This window comes from Schistocerca americana, chromosome 2 (assembly GCF_021461395.2).
Source record: "Schistocerca americana isolate TAMUIC-IGC-003095 chromosome 2, iqSchAmer2.1, whole genome shotgun sequence".
NCBI classification, from domain to species: Eukaryota; Metazoa; Arthropoda; class Insecta; order Orthoptera; family Acrididae; genus Schistocerca; species Schistocerca americana.
The window spans coordinates 667,833,396-667,857,738 of record NC_060120.1 but is presented as its reverse complement, the minus strand read 5'-3'; the positions used below and the strand labels follow the sequence as shown (position 1 = coordinate 667,857,738).

General features: G+C 42.4%; 1 protein-coding gene and 1 pseudogene across 1 annotated transcript in view; both read left to right on the top strand.

Annotated features, from left to right (window-relative positions):
* Nucleotides 1–24,343, top strand: part of LOC124595932 — a 721,865-nt gene that overhangs the window by 79,836 nt on the left and 617,686 nt on the right. The window lies entirely within an intron of this gene.
* LOC124597668 lies at nt 20,036–20,153 on the top strand (annotated as a pseudogene).

The window sequence follows — 24,343 nt, the reverse complement described above, 5'->3', positions numbered from 1 at the left end:
TTTTTAGTAGTTACTGTTGACAGCTTCTATTTAAAAGTCGAATGTACAGCTCATGGATTCCCAAGTTGTCGCTTCAAGTTAAACGGTAGAATTTTGATTTGAGATTCCATTATCTTATGTTGGAAGAGCGTTGACCTTACATCGATTAGTGAGGTGACTGCTCTACAATATCAACTGCCTCAAGAGATAGAATTGCAGAAAGTAATGTGTGTCACACATTTATGAGGGCGCACTGAAAACTAACGCCAATTTTTTTTCTGTGAAAACTCTGAAAGTTTTTGGAATAAACGTCCTTTATTCTTCATGTATACGTATTTATTTCTCAACATAGTCACCCTGGCAACGAACACACTTCTGATATCGAGAGACCAGTTTATACCGTCACTGTAAAATGTCTGACTTCGTTGGCGGACCCACGAACTCACTTGTGCTTGCATCGCTTCATTGTTACAGGTGTTCTCCAAGTTTTGGAAACAGTTGAAAATCGGGTGGAGGCAAATCTAGCTTGTATGGAGGATGATCGACGACAATGAACACAAGGTGTCGGATTGTTGCAAGTATCGCAGCGCTCGTGTGTGGTGAGGCACTGTCAGGGACAAACTATTCGCTTTACAAAGTTGATTATACCACGTTGTTTCTCACGTTCCGACGTACCTACGTAGTTACGTTACACGCAGAAATGTTACGTGCTACAATTCGGAGACTTCTAGTAGCAGAGGGCTGCAAATATATAGAAGAATAAATGTGTAAAGTGTTGATAAAGTTTTTTTTTTTAAGAAAATTAAGATTAGAGCGTTTTCAAATAAATAAATAGGAGTAATTACTTTTCAACTCACTCTCGTAAATACTGTTTCAAATCGGAACAGAATTAGTTTTCAGTGCCTTACGATTAATCTGACTGTTCAAGAATAAGTGTCAACCACTTGACTCATCGACAATCGGTCGATAGATTTCGTTACCCTTTTGCTGTAATGTGTGTGCATAGTTAATTATTTAGGCAAATTACACAAGGAAACCCAAACAGTGACTAGGAAGAAACGTCCTTGTACTCGCAGAACATGTGTCCGATGTTTAGCAGACTCATGCTAGCATTATTGTCATACGTATGCAATCTGATTTGGTCAGTATCGATCTAGTACTATTTAAATGTGTTGTTTGAAATGGTTGGATTGAAAGGGAAAGGATGCTTTCTAGTCGGTGACTACAGGTATTGAAATTCAGCCCACCAAATATCGTCTATCGTTCACTTACCTGTGGGAAGACGATACCACCATGTCTCAGAACCAGTGTTCACAAACGTTAGATGTAGATCCATACCTTGAAATATACCTTCTGCGTTCTGCGATACGTATGAGCTAGTCAGTGGTAGACTTCCTTTACGCTGATGCAGAGGAGTAAAATCTCTGAGAGGCTCTTGTGATTAATCCAGTGAGATAGTGAAGACAACGAGTTTGTTAAAATGTTATTGATTTGATCATCAACATTTTGTGTACTTTCGTCAAGACTGATATTAGTAAATTCGCTGACCATGACCTTTTATTCGTTTCGAATAAGGACTACCGCTTTTAGCGCGTGAACGATAAGGAGGGCTTTAACACAGTTACCTTACGGCAATGGTTTGTTAAAAAGAATCGTTGTGAGTACTCTTCACGCACAACTTTGCAACTTTCGTATCCGTTTGTTCTTTACACCATTCTTAAGGATTCTTCATAAAAGAAAATTTCCTTATCATCTGTAACCATCACCTGAGGATGCGTCTCCTAGCGGCGTGAAACCGATCGTGATCTTTAATAACACAGAAGCGCCAAAGAATCTGTATATGCATGAGTATTCGAATACTGAGATATGTAAATAGACAGAATATGGCGCTGGGGTCGGCAACACCTGTATAAGACACTAAGTGTCTGGCGTTGTTGTTAGATCGGTTACTGTTGCTACAATTGCAGGTTATCAAGATGTGAGTGAGTTTGAACGTGGTGTTATAGTCGGAGCACGGGCGATGGGACACAGCATCTCCTAGGTAGCGATGAAGTGGGGATTTTCCCATACGACCATTTCACAAGTGTACCGTGAATATCAGGAATCAGGTAAAACATCAAATCTCCGACATCGCTGCGGCCGGAGAAAGATCCCACAAGATTGGGACCAATTACGGCTGAAGAGAATCCTTCAACGTGACAGAAGTGCAACTACTCAGCAAATTGCTGCAGATTTCAATGCTGGGCCATCAACAAGTGTCAGCCTGCGAACCATTCACCGAAAGATTATCGATAGGGGCTTTCGGAGCCGAAGGTCCACTCGTGTACCCTTGACTGCGCGACACAAAGCTTTCCTCCTCTCCTGAGCCCGTCAACATCGACATTGGACTGTCGATGACAGGAAACATGTTGCCTGGTCGGACGAGCCTGATTTTAAATTGTATCAAGCGGATGGACATATACGGGCATGGAGACAACCTTATGAATCCATGGACCCTGGATGTAAGCAGGGAGCCGGCCGAGGTGGCCGAGCGGTTCTAGGCGCTATAGTCTGGAACCGCGCCACCGCTACGGTCGCAGGTTCGAATTCTGCCTCGGCCACGGATGTGTGTGATGTCCTTAGGTTAGTTAGGTTTAAGTAGTTCTAAGTTGTATGGGACTGATGACCTCAGATGTTAAGTCCCATAGTGCTCAGAGCCATTTGAACCTTTTTTTTTTTTTTTTTTTTTTTTTTTTTTTTTTTTTTTTTTTTTTTTTTTTTTTTTTTTTTTAAGCGGGGAACTGTTCAAACCGGTGGAGGCTCTGTAAGGGTGTGGAGCGTGTGCAGTTTCTGTGATATGGAACCCCTGATACGTCTAGATACGTCTGTGACAGGTGACAGGTACGTAACCACCATGTCTTATCAACTGAATCCATTCGTGTTCATTACACACTCCGACGGACTTGGGAAATTCCAACATGACAATGCGGCACCACACGCGTCCACAGTGGCTGTACGAGTTTAAACACTTCCTTTGGCCACCAAACTCCCAAGACATGAACATCATCGAGTATATCTGGGAAGCCTTGCAACGTGGTGTTCAGAAGAGATTTCGACCCCTTCGTACTCTTTTTTATGGACAGCCCTGTAGGAAATATAGATTCGACCATTGACTTCTAGAAATAAGTAAAGTACGCAAGAGAAAATTGCTCGCATCCAGTCTCTGCTCGTTGGTGGTAAAGGCTGTAGGGGAAGACTGCGTCAGGACACCCAGAGGCACGGTTCCTCGCTGCGAGCAGGTGGGTTCAGCCCACTTTGCATGCGCCCGGTGTGAGCAGCAACAATAGGCGGACACGGAGGCGCGGCCGCGGCCGCGGCGGGGCTGTGGAGGTGAGGCGCCTGGGATCGCGGCGGCGGCCGTGCTGCTGTCAGCCGGCGATCGATTGTCCGGGCGCGCGGGGTCAGCGCCGGACCGCGCGCTCCGCCCTCGTGCTCAGATGGCCCGCCCGCGCACCACTCGGCGTCGCCGCTACGAGTAGCCGATATGCCTGCCTGCCAGGCACTCTGCTAGCTGCGCCGTGCCAGTAACAGCGTGCTGAGTCAGCTCTGAGAGGCGCGCTACTCTGGGGACGTACTCAAGTGCACAAGTTCTGGACCGGCTTGTCAAGCTGGGCAACTTTGTCCTTCTCTCTCTCTTCCCCATCCTTGGCTCTCTGCCTCCCCCCCCCCCCCCCTTCCGCTGATCTCCTCTCTGTCTCTCTCTCTCTCTTTCTCTCAATTCTTGTCTCGCAAGAAGACCAGATGACAGTTGGATTTTTGTAATTTTTATATTTGTGGTACCCGAACTTCAGAAATCACATATGAATTTTCAAAGCACTTCGAAAAGATTCTCAAAAATTTCCGAGAAAATCGACTTTGAATTCCTTCGAGAAAATCGATTCTGAATTTCTACGAGCCACTTTCATTCAATGGAAGTTGGACATCCCTCGACGTGCCACGTATTCAGTGGCGGCTGGTTATCAGGTGCTAATGTTCTACAGCACACTGTCAACATCGCACTAAAATTTTGCCGTTTCTCTGGGAATCTCGGTCAGATATAGCATTAAACGTACACACTTCATGCAAGTGCTGGCCGAAAATTCACATAAAATTACTCATTTCTCTTTGAATGCACGTTGGCATGCAAATAAAACGGGTGGAAACTTATCTGTAGTGCTCTCTCTACGATAACTAGAAGCGTCTGTCAAGTGCGATCTTCAATACAATAGACTCAGGGAAGGGACAAAGCTGCCTGCTTTCAACTGAGCAGCTTCTGACGTGACGTCATCCTTTCTGACACTGGAAGTGCTAAGTTTCCCAGAACACCAGCTTAGTACTTTTCCTTGGAAGTGCATATAACATATTGTTCAAGGGTACGGATGAGGGATTCTTGAAGGAACAGCTGACACTACACAACTCTGGTCAAGTGGTAAAGTTCATATATTGTCATTACATTGGCTTGGGTCCGATTCCTGCTGATACTATGTTTTTTTTTTCATTCTACTCTATTCCTTGCTGTGTTAAACAATAAATTACAAAATTTAAATTTATTAAACAATTAAATTTATGTACATAACATTATTGTGGACAATTAACTTACGATTACTCTCCTTGTAAGTCAAAATGCTGTAACCCACCACATTGTAGAACATTGTTAAAATTGTGGACGAGCTACCACTGGCCATTATTATCGGTAACACCTGAGAGTGATAATTGGTGGATCCCTGTTTCGAGTCATACTTCAGATTTTAGGTCTAAGGCGCTGCAGTCATGGACTGTGCGGCTGGTTCTGGCGGAGGTTCGAGTCCTCCCTCGGGCAAGGGTGTGTGTGTTTGTCCTTAGGATAATTTAGGTTAAGTAGTGAGTAAGCTTAGGGACTGATGACCTTGGCAGTTAAGTCTCATAAGATATCACACATTTGAACTTAAGATTTTATTTATATATATATATATATATATATATTTTTTTTTTTTTGACAGTTCGGTTACCTATTTCATCTACACTCTATATAAAGACAAATCGTTGTTTAATGTTGCTACCAAAAATATCGAAAAATGCTACACCGATTTACTTAAGATTGGTACATGATTGCTACAGTAAAAATCAGGACAAACGTAAGCTACATATATTTTTTTAAGTGCTGTTTGTGTAATATATATTCGTATTGATACAAAATATGAAGGGGAAGTATTGTCACCATAACACTCGAAGAAAAGTTCTTGAACGATTAATTTCAAATTATTAAAGAAGATTGTAATAGACATTCAGATTGAGAAAGGCTGAATAGGGGAAATGTTTGCAAAAGTCTCGATGAGTTCTTGAGGAGTTTATCGTACTTCACAATTTTACATATACTATACAGGTTTTCTTTTAAAACCGACTGTGAGAAAGAAAATGCGGTATGATAAAAATGTGCGGTTTGTTTTCCTTCTCGCAGTCACTTTTAACTAGGATAGCAAACTATTAGACGAATTATTTTTCCCCCATACGTCCTTCGTCTTTACATACAATTATAAACAATATTTCAATGTGCTGTTTCATTCCTAGAAGTCAGTTTTACCGAAAACAACGAAATTCTGTTTACGGATTATGAGCTTATGATTAAAATACTGCTTTGCATTCTGAATTTCCAAACTTTTCTGAACTTACCTATTCGCAGATTGAAATTATGTGGAATAGTGTCATTGAAGCTACACAGATCTAGCAGCTGGAGAGGCCCCTCTCATACCTCATGTACCAACGATTTCAACTGATTTACCCCACTCATTTTCAGCGACTTCAATTTCCAATCAAGGTGTCGTCTGGAATAACAATAACAACTCCAAAGTCAGAGAGAGGGAAGAAGATGGAGAGTGGAGAGGAGGTGGAGATACGGAGGGGAAAGGAGGAGATGGACAGAGAGAGGGGGGAGGAGGAAATGGATAGACAGAGGGGAAGGAATGTAGGATATATATACATTTCTCATACGTATCTAGCAATTGTGTAGCATTGACAGGTTCTCTAGTTTTGAATACAAAGCCCAAATGGTTATCAATCTGTATAGTTATCTGTTTTATGAACACAGAATTAAAGTCTTCAATTGCTACGAACATTTTTTGTCTACGTTTTGTAGTTACAATGGAAAATCGTTCTGTTAGCAACAATACTGCTTCTTCAGACTCACCGCCAGTGTGTTCGTTCAATACAAGAGCATTTGTCATTTCAGCACATAAGGAGTCTTCAGCAACATCTTATTGTGCCGCCAAAGGACCAAATTTCCTGCGTCCACATCCGATAGTAGAAATTTTTCTTTGTCGGATTAGAAGATTTTCGGGCACAACGTCGTCAAACATTGCTTCTGCAACGAACGCTGAAATGCTACTAAAGTTACAGCCATCCTTTGCAAAAGATGACGTATCCCTTCCAAGCACCGAGGAATTCACCAAAATATTTCGTTTCAAGCAGCTGTGCACTACTCCACAGATAATTCTAGTGGTGTGAGCAGCAGGCTAATGGCATGCGATGTGGTTCTGAGAACCGTCGTTAACATCGTCAACCAGTATTAACGCACGTATTTCAAAGTTTGTAAATACATGTAGATAACAAGTAGAAGTGCTTGCAGTGCCACTATCTGCGCAGAAGGGGCTGTACGTGAGGTTGGGGGATCGCTTGCTGACAGGAGAGCGTGGCAGCCTGTGGACAAAAAATGGTTCAAATGGCTCTGAGCACTATGGGACTTAACATCTATGGTCATCAGTCCCCTAGAACTTAGAACTACTTAAACCTAACTAACCTAAGGACAGCACACAACACCCAGCCATCACGAGGCAGAAAAAATCCCTGACCCCGCCGGGAATCAAACCCGGGAACCCGGGCGTGGGAAGCGAGAGCCTGTGGACAATCGGCAATCGCACAGAACTTGTAAGTTAAGGCCAGCGAGTCCGCAAAAGACATTGCTAACAGATTATGCCAGTACAACAAATAATTCGACAAGTCAACTGTTTATTATTAAAAACACAGTGGGCACAGGAGTACGCTGAAATTAGATCAGAGTGGGCGATTTATTTTCGCTTGACTTGTACACGCCCACTAACAAGCTAATGTAGCTGCAACTGCGGCAGAACCTGAAACAGTCTACTATTAATCAGACAATTGAGGATAATAGGAGGTCAATAACATAACGAAAATCTCAAGCTTAGTGTGAAAGTAAAACCTTGATTCCTTCATTTATGTGTTACAAAATCCAATTAATTCTCATTTCACCAGCTGTTGTCGATAGCCCCTGGAAGAATTACATTATTTCATTGAAAACATTTGTTGTCACTCATATATAGCAATAGATAAGAAAGTTATGAACGTTAGCTATGTGGAAAAACACTTTCTGGTTTGCGTGCTACCGAGCGAGGTGGTGCAGTGGTTGATACACTGGAGTCGCATTCGGGAGGACGACGGTTCAATCCCGCGTCCGCCCATCATGATTTAGGTTTTCCGTGATTCCCCTAAATCGCTCCAAGCAAATGCCAGGATGGTTCCTTTGAAAGGGCACGGCCGACTTCCATCCCCGTCCATCCCTAATCCGATGAGACCCATGACCTCGCTGTCTGGTCACCTCCCGCGAAACAACCCAACCCCCCTCCTTGCGTGCTGTCATTTGCCAAAAATTCGTTCCGGTATCTCCAACCATTTATGAGAATCAAAGGGTAATAGGAATATTTCACTTCAGCTCTCGTTTGCGCAGACGATCGGAAGTGAGCACGGTACATAATAATTACATTCTTGAGATTGGCTATAGGTGTAGATCTCATCTGAAGAAAAATTCAGTATGTTACGTCCATTTATTGCACAGCAACGTATAGCCTAACAGGTGCCAAACGCAAACTCATAGCGACCACAATTTTTCACTGCAAAGAATTCAAATTTAGCAGGGTACTTTATTAAATACAGAAATATTGCAACAACTATGACCGTTAACGAAATGATAGGCAGTTCATCATGAATCTGACGAATGAGGCTATGAGATGGTGTGACAATCAATTTTTTTTTACCCAACAGTTTCTACAAATCATTTGATAAAAGTAGCAGTGCAACTGGCAAGCACACGTCTTTGTTGTCGCAGCATAGCCGAGGCGAAAGGAGAATGGTTTGTTCGTAACGGACAAAACTCCACAACTACTTAAGCGATTAGTAACTAAGGCGGCTGCCCCTTAGGAATATAGGGGTGAACTAGCCCAGAGCTGGGAACTAGAATGCGTTTCTGCGCACCGGCCAAGTAATCCTGCGCGAGCCCTTCTGTCAACACTTCTAGTTCGCATTTTCCTCCAACATAAATGCAGCTTTCATAAAATATGTTTGTTCTTTATTTCATGAATTTTAAATTTAAGTAACATAGGTATTCGAACTGAAAGTATATAATATATGAAAGTAATGCTCCGATTCGAGACTCAAATCATCAATCCAGAGATTACTAGCCTGACATTACAAATATAGCCACAAGGCCCATCAAAAATCGTTTTACCTTTAGTAAATTAAAGCCGACTGAAGGACTTCAAAGCCGATTTTCTGCACAATTTTTGACAGTCGCATCGAAATGCTTTGGCGGATTCATACTTCAGTTGTGAACTTTATGTACAACAAAATGTAAGAAAATCACAAAAATCTGATTGTTGCATGGTCCTGTTGTCTCTCTCTCTCTTGCTCTCTCTCCCTCCCTCCCTCCTTCCCTCCCTCCCTCCCTCTCTCTCTCTCTCTCTCTCTCTCTCTCTCTCTCTCTCTCTCTCTCTCTCTCCCTCTCTCTCTCTCTCTCTCTCTCATTCTCTCAAGAACACAGTCATACACAGAAACACAAGGTGTGCATGTAGAAATTTCCACAAGAAAACATAATACACTGTCGCTGGTATTCGACACATGTAGACAGTTGGTTAAACAGTGGAGCATACTGAAAACAGCCTGGCGGTGGCACTGTACCTACATTTATTCCTGTACAATATTTACTGTCAACGAATAACCAATTTTGAAAATGGTATTAATACTGATTAATATGTCCCTGACAGCAAAGGACTTGCAAGAACAGTTGAACAGAATGGATAGTATGTCGAAAAGAGTTTATAAGATGAATATCAACAAAACGGAAACAATGGTAATGGAGTATAATCGAATTAAATCGGGCGATGCTCAGGGAATAGGATTTGGATATGCGAAACGAAGAGTACAAGTTACGTTTTGCTATTTCGGCAGACTTGCTACATCAAGAAATTTGTTTTTGAAAAAGAGGTAATTGTTAACAACCAACAAAAATTTAAGCAATAGAAAGTCTTTTATGGGAACCTGAATGATACGCAGCTCAGGCAAGAAGAAGAGAAAAGAAGCCTTAGATACGTTGTGCTACAGATAAAGCTGAACATTAGATCGGTTCATTGTAACTAATGACAATTTTCTCAATGAAACTGGGGAGAAAACGAAAACTGTGCCGCAGATTGACTAAAAGAGGAGCCCGGTTTTCACGACAGATGTTTAGGCGCCAGCAAAGCGTCGTCCGGGAACGGACGGCAATGTGCCGAGGGACAAATACAGTAAGCAAGTCCAACAGGATGTAGGCTGCCGTAGTTACGTGGGGATGAAGAGCCCTGCACGTGATGGGCTAGCTTCGATAGCAGCATCAAACATGTGTCCAGACTGAACACCACAGCAACAACAGATACGAAGCTATGAGAAGTGACTTAATTACTATCCAACACTGTGTCTCAGTGCCACACAAAGGAGTGGGCTAGCAAGCCACAAAAAAATATCTTGGTGCACCAACACAACGATATCAGGAATCTAATACATAATATAATTAACTTAAAAAACAAAGACGAATCGCAAGAACTTTACAGCTCATTCTATTCCATATTTTGAAAGTGCACTAATGCTACGTGTTTTACTATGCGCCTGAAGGTAGTTTATTATAAATTTCTGTACGGGAAATAAATATTTCTGCTGATAGCTGAAAATTAATGTAAAATACCATAAAATAAGTAGTCAGAAAGTTGCCATATTTCTCTGTCACTAATTTTATTATCGTTGTAAACGGACTTATACCTCTTCATAGCGAGAGATCACAATTACTTTCATGCAACATGCGATAACTAACCTGCGTCTTGTCCTAAAACACACTGCATTCTAGAGGGGATTGAAGTTTTACGTGTTGCCATCTGTGTAGCTTCCTTCTCGCGAACCCCAGCTTCTGTCTGTCCAACAGCGAACCAGAGTTTGTCACTTTCGTCGTCATTACTTTTCTTCATCTCATCTGCCAGCATGAGACTGTATTTCTTCGGATCATTCAACTGTTATTCCAGTTTTTTCAAGAAGCATTTATCGACAAAGCTTTCCGAGTAGCAGTAAATATGTTTGGCGACTACTTTCGAACCAACTGGTTCTTTCTCCAGCCTAATCTACTGAGGCTGCACTGGAGGTGCCCAAACTTATTTCGCCATCAATAATTATTCGTTGGTTCGCATTCTCAAATGGTACACGATATACCAAAGATGAGTCTTGCATATCTTTTGAGTTCACTCTATACCGTTCTGGAAAAGATTGTTCTCTTTTTTCTGGAGATCTCGGCAAAAAGTACTGCAGTCTTTTGTATTTACAGTAAACGAGATTCGTCATCGGTTTTCAGTGTGTATAGGTGGCACTAATTGTCAAGAGCCAAAAACGGACTATTTTCCTGGTGAATGGAAAAAGGGGAAACGTGTTAACATTGAGTAATTCTTCCTGTCTATTTCATTCTGCTATATTCCTTAGCGCCTTTGTTTCTCTTTTTCCCCCCACTCAAAACTTAATTCGGAATCCGTTACCAAGCACAAATACAGACTTAAACCCCTGAGTACCAATGGTTTCTGCCTATAGCCACCATATACCTTTCACATGAAGCCATTGCTCAACGTTATTATTGAACATTGTGATATGTGTTTGTTTTTATAGTGATGATATTTAGGAGATCACGTAACGTTATTGTAACGCATATTTGAGTTTATACTACTAGTACTATTATGAGTGGTTCAGAAATAATACCGCTGGAGCAGTATGTACTTTTGATATAAATTTATTAAGTTTTAGACACACTTTGGCTTTTAATTAAGTACTATAATTCTGTTATAAGCATTATGAATCCGTAGAGGTGTCGAGAAGTGTGATTGTGCCTAAGAAAAGTGCGAAATTGCTTTCAAATATATCTTGTGGAACGATGGATGGTTGAAAGATGTATGTACCAGTGGTTCCGAAGTGAAACCACAACTTTAAAACAATTGATTGTTCATTTTCCGCCAATTTCTTCTTGAAGTCACTACCTACTATGTCAGTAAAGGTTAATTTGGTGAAAAATTTCAAAATTATATATTAAAATTAAGCAAACTGTATAAAATAACTGGTTGTTTATTTCTTGTATTCGTTGCTTACTATTACGATAAATTCCAGTTCTGCGAAAGTTTTAGATTGAATTTTTTTATGTCGTTTGATTTCAAAGGGTTAACGAGGGGAACAATTCACCTGACAGAACACAGTAATTACTAGGAAGATGACAAGAAGCATTTACGATGAAATGTTGCCGATTCCTGTAAATTGGCAAAGGCTTTTCTTGAATGTAAAGGGTGGCTATAATTAAACTTTCGCTACTCGAGAGGGTGATCGTAGGACAATGAAACTTTGTGGAAACATCTGTAAGGACGTGCGCAAGAGAAATAACGAAAAAAACTATTGAAAGAATAACATTTTAATTTCCACATGAGAGAGCAACATTTGCTAATTTCGTATCATGTTTACGTTTCAGGTTACAAAAGTTGCTAAATGTGACGACCATCTGGATGCATGACAACCTGACATCGCACTAGAGATGGTTCGTGGCACTTCTTGAACTGTGGACCATGCATTGTTCAGCTGTCTTTACACAGCTCGTCTACTGCTTGAAGATGGCACACTGCGTCAAGCATTCTCCATCATGGCAACAGCAATTTCTTCAACAATTTGTGGTGCAGTTGGCCGTCGGTCTCTCCCAGGTGCAATTCACAAATGGCCATTTAATTCGTTCTAAATCATATTTTTCAACCCCGCTGCAGAAATAGGACCTGTCCGTAATCCTTTAATGCGTCGGTACTCGCAGAGAGCAGCAGTGGTATTGCTGTTTCGATAAAAACACTTTACGAGTAAAGACCTGCTCTTGTCCGGACTCATGTTGACTGTTTGTAACTCCAGCGAACAATGATGCTTGTGTTTCAACACTACGTCGCCGTACCAGTAGCGGCGCCTAGCGATAAGTCGTAACACTAACGCTGCTAACAACGCAAATCCTGCAGCGCACAGCCTGAAAATCATTCCTATAACACTGGATACCCGTATGGTGAATAGAATTTCTGTCTACACCGGTTCAAGCAGCGAAAGCTGCTGTCTTAGAGCCATCCCATGTTCAAGCTGCAGTTGTATTGCATTAAAGAAAGTAATGGATCACGCACTTGGTAAACATAATCCACCACAGTCATCAAATGTGAAAACTCTGACTCGGTCAGTTTGTGCAATTCATAAGTAAATCTCTCTCCCTTCGAAATATACAAGAGACACGCCAAAATATTAGGAAATTCAGTAGAAAGAGCAACCTAGGACGTTTATTGTGCGGAAATGCTATGCAGGTGAGTGATTTCGAAAGACGTGTACAAATCTCAGGGGTCTGGAAATAGCACTAAGTGTAAATAAGTGACATATTAAGCACAAAATCTATCTCTAGGAAAATAAAGTCAGACAATGTAACTAAGTCAAACCTGTATGCTCAAGAATTATGCATAAAAATGGTACACTAGAGACACTAGAAATAAAAGCTACGTTAAATGAAAATAAACAAAAACATATAGCTAAAAGAAGATATATTTGTCGAAGAACTAGGAATGAATACTTTAAACTGTATTGTGGTCGTATGGGAAGGATTACAGCTTCAAGTCGAAATATGAATAGTCAAACTGAATTTTCACTCTGCAAGAACTGTCGGAAGCAAACGTATGGAATTTAAATCCACTAGGCTGCAACCAATCACGATGAAAACATACACTACTGGCCATAAAAATTTCTACACCACGAAGATGACGTGCTACAGACGCGAAATTTAACCGACAGGAACAAGATGCTGTGATAAGCAAATGATTGGCTTTTCAGAGCATTCACACAACGTGTGACATGAGGAAAGTTTCCAATCGATTTCTCATACACAAACAGCAGTTGACCGGCGTTGCCTGGAGAAACGTTGTTGTGATGCCTCGTGTAAGGAGGAGAAATGCGTACAATCACGTTTCCGACTTTGATAAAGGTCGGACTGTAGCCTATCGCGATTGCTGTTTATCGTATCGCTACATTGCTGCTCGCGTTGGTCGAGATCCAATGACTGTTAGCAGAATATGGAATCGGTGGGTTCAGGAGGGTAATACGGAACGCCGTGCTGGATCCCAACGGCGTCGTATCACCAGCAGTCGAGATGACAGGCATCTTATCCGCAGGGCTGTAACGGGTCGTGCAGCCACGTCTCGATCCCTGAGTCAACAGATGGGGACGTTTGCAAGACAACAACCATCTGCACGAACAGTTCGACGACGTTTGCAGCAGCATGGACTAGCAGCTCGGAGACCATGGCTGCGGTTACCCTTGACGCTGCATCACAGACAGGGGCGCCTGCGATGATGTACTCAACGACGAACCTGGGTGCACGAATGGCAAAACGTCATTTTTTCGCATGAATCCAGGTACTGCATCGTGATGGTCGCATCCGTGTATGGCGACATCGCGATGAACGAACATTGGAAGCGTGTATTCGTCATCGCCATACTGGCTATCACCTGGCGTGATGGTATGGGGTGACATTTGTTACACGTCTCGGTGACCTCTTGTTCTCATTGACGGCACTTTGAACAGTGGAAACTTAACTATCCGAGTAGGACTCACGACCTGTCCTCACAGTTGTACTTCCGCCATTACTGTGACGTTGCAGGAGAATTTCTGTGAAGACTGAAACGTAGGAGATGGGGTACAGGCGGAGGTAAAGCTATAAGGTCGGTTCGAGGGTCGTGCATTACAGATCAGTCGGTATAGCACACCTACGAAAGGCAAAGATCCTAGGTTCGAATCCCGGACCGGTACACGGTTGTAATCTAGTAGGAAATTTCAGAAATATTTTGTCTTTAAAGTATTCAGACAACTCCTTGACACGTATAAACGCAATAACCGGAAAATAAAAAATAATAAAATATCTGTAGAAAAACAAAGAATTTTAATAAAACGCACACTGGCGGAAAGCAAATATACGAAGCATAGAAGAGAGAAGAGTGCCTCCGACTTGCTGAAACTTGCAATAATTTCTACTTGATCATCTATTATCTTACTATTTTTCTGATTTCCAATGTGGATATATGCACTTTTTTTCAGCTCCTCACAGCCATCAGATTCCAGTGCGAGCGAAATTGTATTTGTTTTGGTGACCTATATCCAAGCTTCTTACGAAGAACCATCTCCTTCCTACCAATCTCCTTCCTTAATGGAATAAGTCGTCGTACAAAATAAAATGTACAGCTGTATTACCTTGGACCAGTAGTAGCTTAGGAAGTCACGTCAAAACGGAGTCACTAAGAGGATTTGATGGGAACTGAAACCGACTGTTCCAGATTGCAAGTGCTGTACTCCGCTGCAGCGTACCATTTTCAAATTCCTGTGTTCTTTGCTTCGCAGAGAGATGTCTGCGTGCCTAGGCAGCCGGGCTATAAAAATCCTGCGGCATTTCGACCAGACAGAACCCGGTCTCTGCAATTTTCATTATGCAGAATTTACGGTTTCTGCTCTGAGAACCTTGAATAGTTGGCGTAGTTGGCGGCTGCGCTTCCGTCGCTGCCTGAGCTCGTCACTTTTTTCCCACCCATGCCCTGTAATTACGCATGGTCTTTCTGCAACAGTGGGCACACAATTCAGGGCTAAACAAAACATTTGCTGGTAGTTATGTAGCTGAAATTATGCACATCTGCCGGCAGCACAAGGTATGAATTAGCTCTGACAAAGATATATAAACAATCACTGTAACAATTGTAGTCGCTCAGATAGCTACTAATAACGAACGAAATTTATGCTACGTGAAATGAAGTTTTAATCCGTCGAGACATTCGGTCTGAGACGTGCATAGCTGCTACTTTCATAATTTCTCGATGTTTATTTTAAAAGGAATGTTACGACAACCTGAAAAAAGTGTGCTGTCTTTCATTTCTAAAGATAGTTGCCGTTGTCTTGCCAGTTCTTCGTTTCGAAAGCACCAGAAACTCTCTTAATTACTGAAGTACGAACGGCACTGACAAAGTGATTTACGCAGAATGAAACTGAAATTACATATTTCTGATAACTGAAAAAGTTAATGCTGGTAATTGACTCACATGTAGCAAAGGTAAAATCATATCAACATTACGTTTGTAAAGACTAAAATCATATTTATATTTCATGAAAGTTGGAAAAATGAGATGAAACTTTACGTGAACAGCTATTATTCAGCACCTTCCTAGTCATTAGACTCATAATAACGATTATAACAATGGCCATATTGATGAAGTGCGCACAGTCACTGTTAGAAGCGAATACAACCAAAGGATGTAATCTCTGTTAGAAATTAAACAGTCCGATTGGCGAAAATCAAAAAAATTGTGATGACAATTTTCTGGTAGAGTGCTTGAAAGATACAGAAGTACAGAATGGGATCTCGCAGTCAACGGAAACTTCATGTATGCTGACGATGCATAGCACAGACTCATGAGGTATCACATTCTTTGGTACTGGTACCAGATGTTATGCCGGATTTTAACTCTTTTCAAAGACTACAGTTAGTAATTCTTGTGATGATATGCTTCGACCATTTGTTTCATAGTTCATTAGCAAGAGACAGAAATGTAGAACATTTTAGCCAAAGGAAACTGCCATCAGACAGGCGACTGACATTAAATGGTCATTATTGCAAGAAAAGAAAGAAACTTATACAACGAAATTAAATTTCTAATAAAAAAAAGGAGCAAAATAAATAATAGTGGCATTATAATTAACCAAGAAATTAAACAAGGCTACCTTTCTCCAGTATTATTCAGTTTCTATACAAATGATATAATTGGAAAAAAGGCATAAACAAGAGTCAAGTTAGATAAGGATAATTATATAAAATGAAAAGGTGAGGAATGGCATTCCGAGGTAAATAACCGTTACTCAGAAATAGTGACAAAAACAAAATCATCGTGCAAACAGATTATTTTTACTATATGGGGTGCGAAGTTTCTTTTATGATAAAGTTATAAAAAATAAAACAACAAAATTTCAGAGTATCTCTGGAACAATGAAAAGAACATTGAACAAAAAGGCAAGTAAAGAAACGCGACTGCTCCAGTGCCGCTTTATGTATCTGAGACTTCGACGGCAAACAAGGAATAACTAAATCGAATCAGAAGTGAAGTTCATCAGATCAATTAAAGGATGTAAACTAGAAGATGAAATAAGAAACAAATAATATCGGAAATAAGCTTAAAATATTTGCAGTAACACAAAAAAGATACATATGAGCAGAAATGGAAGCAAAATGTAAACAGAATACAAGGCAGATGTCCTAAAAAGTTAGCAACATATTCTGAAAGAGGGAAGGAATGGAATTAACTCGCTGAAGCTCAAAAAGGTACCTCAAATCTAATTTTTAAAAGCAGACGATAACATCATGACAAAGAATTTGTCTGCAAGAAACAACAGAGACACTACTAGCCATTAAAATTGCTACACCACGAAGATGACGTGCTACAGACGCGAAATTTAGCCGACAGGAAGAAGATGCTGAGATATGCAAATGATTAGCTTTTCAGAGCATTCACACAAGGTTGGCGCCGGTGGCGACATCTACAACGTGCTGACATGAGGAAAGTTTCCAACCGATTTCTCATACACAAACAGCAGTTGACCGGCGATACCTGGTGAAACGTTGTTCCGAGGCCTCGTGTAAGGAGGATAAATGCGTACCATCACGTTTCCGACTTTGATATAGATCTGATTGTAGCCTATCGCGATTGCAGTTTGTCGTATCGCGAATTGCTGCTCGCGTTGGTCGAGATCCAATGACTGTTAGCAGAATATGGAATCGGTGGGTTCAGGAGGGTAATACGGAACGCCGTGCTGGATCCCAACGGCGTCGTACCACTAGCAGTCGAGATGACAGGCATCTTATCCGCATGGCTGTAACGGATCGTGCAGCAACGTCTCGATCCCTGAGTCAACAGATGGGGACGTTTGCAAGACAACAACCATCTGCACGAACAGTTCGACGACGTTTGCAGCAGCATGGACTATCAGCTCGGAGGCCATGACTGTGGTTACCCTTGACGCTGCATCACAGACAGGGGTGCCTGCTTTGGTGTACTCAACGACGAACCTGGGTGCACGAATGGCAAAACGTCATTTTTTCGGATGATCATGATGGTCGCATCCGTGGTTGGCGACATCGCGGTGAACGCACATTGTAAGCCTGTATTCGTCATCGCCATACTGGCGTATCACCCGGCGTGATGGTATGGGGTGCCATTGTTTACACGTCTCGGTCACCTCTTGTTCGCATTAATGGCACTTTGAACAGTGGGCGTTACATTTCAGATGCGTTAGGACCCGTGGCTCTACCCTTCATTCGATCCCTGCGAAACCCTACATTTCAGCAGGATAATGCAGGACCGCATGTTGTAGGTCCCGTACGTGCCTTTCTGGATACAGAAAATGTTCGACTGCTGCCTTGGCCAGCACATTCTCCAGATCTCTCACAAATTGAAATCGTCTGGTCAATGGTGGCCGAGCAACTGGCTCGTCACAATACGCCAGTCACTACTCGTGATGAACTGTGGTATCATGTTGAAGGTACATGGACAGCTGTACCTGTACACTCAATGCCCAGGCGTACCAAGGCCGTTATTATGGCCAGAGGTGGTTGTTCTGGGTACTGATTTCTGAGGATCTATGCTCCCAAATTGCGTGAAAATGTAATGAGATGTCAGTTCCAGTATAATATATTTGTCCAATGAATACCCCTTCATCAGCTGCATTTCTTCTTGGTGTAGCAATTTTAGTGACCAGTAGTGTAAAATACTCTATCTCACTCAAGATGCCGAAACAGCCATACTTTGGAACTCATGATCGTGACTTCACATCAGGTTATGCATGTGTAATTTACAAGGACGCTGGACACAGATCGCCGTGCAGAAAGAGCAAGCCTTCGACCTCCACGTTCTGAGATGGGAGGTGACGTTCAACACCTTCTCGTCTACTCGTCACTTCACCATGCTTAAACCACGTCCCATAGACGTTGACGACAGTATCACGTAAAAGCCGACACGCTTCACCGTTTCCGAAACCCTCGTCACTCGCCGCTAGGTATAGGGCCGTAACAATATACACTTTGTCAGTGGACTTCACTACTGGCGGCCCGTCTCGTTGCTAGAATGACTTTCAGTTCTTGTCTTCTCCGCCGATATGCTTTCCTTTGTACGTCACGTGGCCGCACCTCTATTCGTGGCATTCAATCTTGCGATCGGCAGTCAATGTAACATTTTGGGTTTTCAGTAGAACAGTGTTTCAGGATGCAAAATCAAGCTGCAAGCTTAGTGTTGCCATTATCATTTCGTTTTCTCTAGGTAGCCCATCGAAAGGCGCTTTCACTCACAGTCTTTACAGTCTGTCGTTAATGGAAAAATGTATTTGCATCATTTCGTTAGAAATGTTCCCATTAGAGGGAATACGATTATACGATTCATATGAATGTGGTGTCAATTATTCACAAAAAAACCTGATGAAAAGAATATTGTATCACATTAATAAGAGTATCCAATAGGATGAAACTGATATTCATTGCGGCAAAAGATTAAAAGAAGGGTGATGGCAACTGTGGGGTGTTTCCACTCAAACAGGGGGAGCTCCGCCAGACAAATTGATCGTTGCATTATTCAGTAGCTGTCAGTACCTTCACATCCGTTAATTAAGGTTTTGAAAATACAAATCAGTAGGCGCTTTGTTCACGAAACCGGTTTATCAATACCACGAACAGCACCATTTTTGCTTCGTGGCTATGTAACAGAAAACGCTATCTTCCGGAAGTTGTGAGCGCTGGTTCGGTGGAGCATACTGACAATATTGCAGTCGGCAATGAGTCCACGTATAAAGTTTTCTTTCTGTTACGTGTTACACCCTAAATGAACTGACTTTATCCACAGCAAGTCGTCTGGTATATTCCAGTTACACGTTACAGTCTCCCGCTGTATGGCGTTCCCAACGTGCTATAATGTGTTAACTTTGCTAAATATTTCAGAACCCAGCGAGAACAACGGAGGGGACGAACGCCCAGTGTCAGCTCCGCGATGCGTGCTGCCCTAGAGGCACCAGCACTCAATGCGAAGTGCGCCATGGTAGCCACGTTTCGTGGAGTTGCGCTGGCGAAATTTGCAACTGCCACAAAATACACCCGAAAGCGTACAGTGTATCTTTTGTAAGTATTTGTGAAAATTGCAACTATTTCGAAGTTAAAATTGATTGAGAACGCGTAAAGCGCTTTTTAAAAGAAAAATGCTCTCTCGTGTTAAAAGGGATAACATAGGAATTAATGTTTTTCACTGATAAGCTAGATAACAATAAAAATGGCTGCGTTGTCCCACAGTACCTTTTGAGCCGTCAGTTGACTAACGAGCCAGCTCGCCATTAGAGCTAATACATAGGCTTACCGACAATCATTCTCCCCACGCCAAGCAAGGAGGAATCAGTTAGCCGTACCAGAAATATCTTCCATCACGCACCGTCAGGTGGCTTGCGAATTGTTGATGCAGATGTAGATCATACTGCCAATGACCACACAGTGCCTGGAAAGCAAGCTCAGACATACGTCGACAGTCAAAAACGCAGTAGCGAGCAAACGCTAGGATTACAAATAATATGAGCTTAAATCAATGCCAACGAGTAAAGCCAGAACTGTCTTAAATGATAACACGAAATGTCACAGATCTCTAAGAATGTAGCCAATGGCCTTGCCACAGTGGTAACACCGGTTCCCGTCAGATCATCGAAGCTAAGCGCTGTCGGGCTGGGCTAGCACTTGGATGGGTGACCATATGGTCTTCTGAGCGCTGTTGGCGAGCGGGGTGTACTCAGACCTTATGAGGCAAACTGAGGAGCTACTGATTGAGAAGTAGCGGCTCCGGTCTCGTAAACCGACATACAGCTGGGATAGCAGTGTGCTGACCATATGCCCCTCCATATCCGCATCCAGTGACGCCTGTGGCCCGAGGATGACATGGCGGCCGGTCGGTACCGTTGGGCCTTCCAAAGCCTGTTCGGACAGAGTCTAATAGTGTAGCTCCAGAAAGTAAGATGACAGTTTCACTCGATACAGGGTACATAAATTTCAGTAACGATGTGGTAGCTGTTGATAGCACTAGATCTGTTTCCTGTAGTGGACCAACGGTCATATCCATGTGACGTCTTTGCCTCGAACTCTGGCGTCGCATCAGCCGAAGTGACTGTAGACAAATAATACCCCCGCCACTCCCGAACCTGTTACCAATTGGCTGGAGTGTCGCAACACTGGGTCTATCTCCGCTTTAACAGCCACGTTGGTGTAATGAACGGCGAATTGAGTCTAAGCTTGCAGCCTCAGGCGCTGTAGATCAACTTCTTTACTGTGCCTACGTCCAATCTGGATGTTAGTTCAACTATGGGTGAGTAAAGGAGTCGGGCATCCCTGCCAACGCCTCAGTGTCAATAGGCGGCTTGGTAATGACATCAGGGGCTTAGTCTTCCCTTCCAGCGGAGATGGGATAGCTGGTGACAGCAGTAAAAACCGCATAGTTTCCTCACAGTCTTTTGTCTACGGCGGTCCTTGCATACGGGGGGGGGGGGGGGGGGGATGGGGTGAGGACTCAGTCGGGGGTCTTTCGCTGGGATTGGAAGGCAGCGGTGAGGCCATAGCCCTGCTGGGAGGCATATCCAGCAGTAAAGACCGTCTCAGATAATTAACTCGGTCCTGATGTCATCTTGGGGACAAGGCGGCATGCAGTTGCGCCTGCCAGAGTTGAGTATGACGTCGCACAGAGACTTCCCCTTGAGTGCATCTCTGATGGTGGACATTCGTATGAGCCCACACTAAAGGTTCCATGCAATAGTATGAGTATGGCTTACTGACTCAGGCGCTGTAGATCAATGAGGTTAAGGTGGCTACGCCCATGCTGAGTATGGGTTTAACTATGATTGGGTACAGCAGTGAAAGTACACGAAACGAAAAAGTATAGTAGTGCTTCCTCAGAGATCACTTTCATTTTGTTCATTTGCGTCTTGAAAGTACAGGATGGAAAGGAGCGGTGGCCAATGTTTAATGCCGTTCCTTTGGCAAAAGCATTTGCAGTCGCCTTATGTGAGAGGCACGCCAATGTCGACGAGGTGGTTTGTGACGCTGCGGCTATTTGAATATTGCACGGATGAAACTAAAGTTGCTTAGCCTTTGAGAATGGATACCGTACAACGCAGCGAAATATGGGAAAACTGTGACGTCAGCGAACTTCAGTGCATCACCGACACTGTCAGCTTGGATTGAGCGTTGAATTATTAACAGGCTCAGATTTTTGCGACATATGACTCTAGTGACTTTTATTGAGGGCTGAACACTCTTATGTTATACTGTCCTTTTTATTCTCACTTGAACAAAAATTTAAAACCAAATTAAAGTTGTGCTGGTTTCAGCTTTAAAGAGTTAATAAAATTCAGAAGGAAATAATATTACCTTTCAGTGTATGAATAAGTACAGTTTTTAACATGTGGACTTTTATTATTTTCCATTCTCCGTTGATGCCTACTCCTGCTTTTCTTCCCTTTCTTCCTAACGTCGCTGCCTCCAGTCTACGCGTCTCTGTGACAGTCATTAAAAAACTGGCAATTTCGCCGGAGAAGGCACAAAGGGACCCATTTACTGTATCATGTTAATTTTTGCTTATAAACAAGATAAATACGACAGAAGTGACGTCAAGAGACGGATCTGTTATTTATTTGAACCTCGTCTCCTATACATCGTTTCACCAACCATAGAAGATTTCTAACTCCTTCGACGCAGTAGATACAATGGCTATCGCAGTAGAGGTACTGTAGCGTTGTCACAGCCTCAAAACGTGTGTCCACACTATAAATTCTTGGGGTCATAGTAAAAATTCTTGCACACATTATTGCATATCTTTGTTTATGTTTATATTTCTTTTTCTATAGCATTACCATAAATTTCTTGAACCTTAAATTAACGTTTAATTTGACGGATAACATCATTATCTTCTTATTAAAGTCCCTCTAGGCATTAAGGACCTTGGCTGGAAAAAACCGACGTTGTTTATGACGGTTGCGTAAATTTATTTTCTTATTTACTTTTCTGTTTTATTGCTTTGTGTATTACATAGAATGTTCACTGCTAAAGAAAATGATTCCTCCAGTGTATAACCAGTACCAAGGGTCGTAAATTAAGATAATACGATACATATATAAGCGGCAGTCAAATACAAACGAGACAAATGGAAAAACATTTAGTAAACCATTCATAATTTCAGAAGTAATCACCATAATTGTTTCTACATTTATTCCATTGTGAGACAAGACTGCCGGTGCCCTCATGGAAAAACGTTTGCTATTGCGAATGGAAACAATATTGTACCGAGGCGTGTACGTCTTCGTTCGAAGCAAATGTACAGCCACGGATGTCTTTCTTCAGGCTCGAAAAATATGGACATCGCATGGGGAGGGATCGGGACTGTAGTGAGGATATGTAAGGGTTTCCCAGCAAAACTTGTGTAGTGTACTCGAATCACCCTTGGCCCACATCTTGCCAAGGTTGTTTCAACAACGCTGCAGAAGTTTCACTGGGAATCCCTTACACATCATCCATTATAGCCCTGGTGCCCGATTCCCGAACTCACTCCCCACTCCACCCCCCCCCCCCCCCCCCCCCAATGCGATTTTGTATTTTTGAGCGCTGAGGAAAGACATCTGTGGCGTCGATTTGTTTCGGACCAAGATGTGCACGCTTGGGTACAACCAGGTTCCGTTGGCAACCGCAAACATTTTTCCATGAAAGCATACACCGTCTTGTCTCACTATGGAACGAATGTGGTAACAGCCCGACGATTACTTTTGAAACGATAAACGGGTTATTTACTTTTTTCCGATGTCTCGTTTTCATTTGCCTGCCCCGTATAAATGTAACCGTGTCAAAATAGTCAACAGTCATAATTATAGTTTATGTCGCAGAGCGCCAAATGGGAAGCTGACGCATGTTTATCTTTGTTTTGTTGCCAGTCGGCCGCAGTGGCAGAGCGGTTCTAGGCGTTTCAGTCTGGAACCGCGCGTTCGCTACGGTCTCAGGTTCGAATCCTGCCTCGGGCATGGATGTGTGATGTCCTTAGGTTTAACTAGTTCTAACTTCTAGGGGACTGATGACCTCAGATATCAAGTTCCATAGCGCTCAGAGCCATTTTGAACCATTTTTTTGCTGCCATTTTTCGGAATTGGCCTGCAATTTGGAATTCGTTTTCAGTGCTTTCCTATACCATTCATTCAATGACGATGAAACTTCTGTGGATCTTAGAACCTCCTACCACCCATAGCGGTGTGGGTGGAGAGTGGGTAACAGAGGAGCTTGACTCAGGAATATTTGGAGCAAATTTAAAAAAATCTCTATAAAGCACTGATTATTTATATAATTGATTGTATAAACATGTTGTGGGCGAAATATACTCTAAAACTCTTGGATGTTGGGGTGAGTTTGAGAAGACTTGATATGTAAAGAAAGTTCAATAACGAACGACATCACTATCAAATCTGTATTTTTCGATGTCGGTGCACTGACTGGTAGAAGTCAAAGTGATTTGTAATTACTAAAGTTGCGGTAGGGTGATGGGTTGCGGGTGGGTTGCGGGTGGGGTGCGGGTGGGGGGGGGGGGATGCATTGTAAGGACAGTAACTTACAGCAATCTCTCCCTAACGCTTGAAGGATATTCTCCCAAAATTACCAGGACTGTAAGACACCCATAGCACCTATACGGCTGAGGCTTTGAGGTGAGAAGGCGTAACACTGGAGCTCTTTCAACCAAGTATAGCACAAGCTTAACTCATCGCTTTTATAAAAACGCTGTGGTACTAAGATATCGCCATCCAAGTAAAATTCAGCCATGTCTGAATGGCATCAGACCACATGAAACAAGGTTATATACAGACATAGTTATATCTCAGCAGTACCAACAAAACCAGTGTCATACATTTACCTGTATTGCGAGAAGTGCTTCCCCATGGTAAT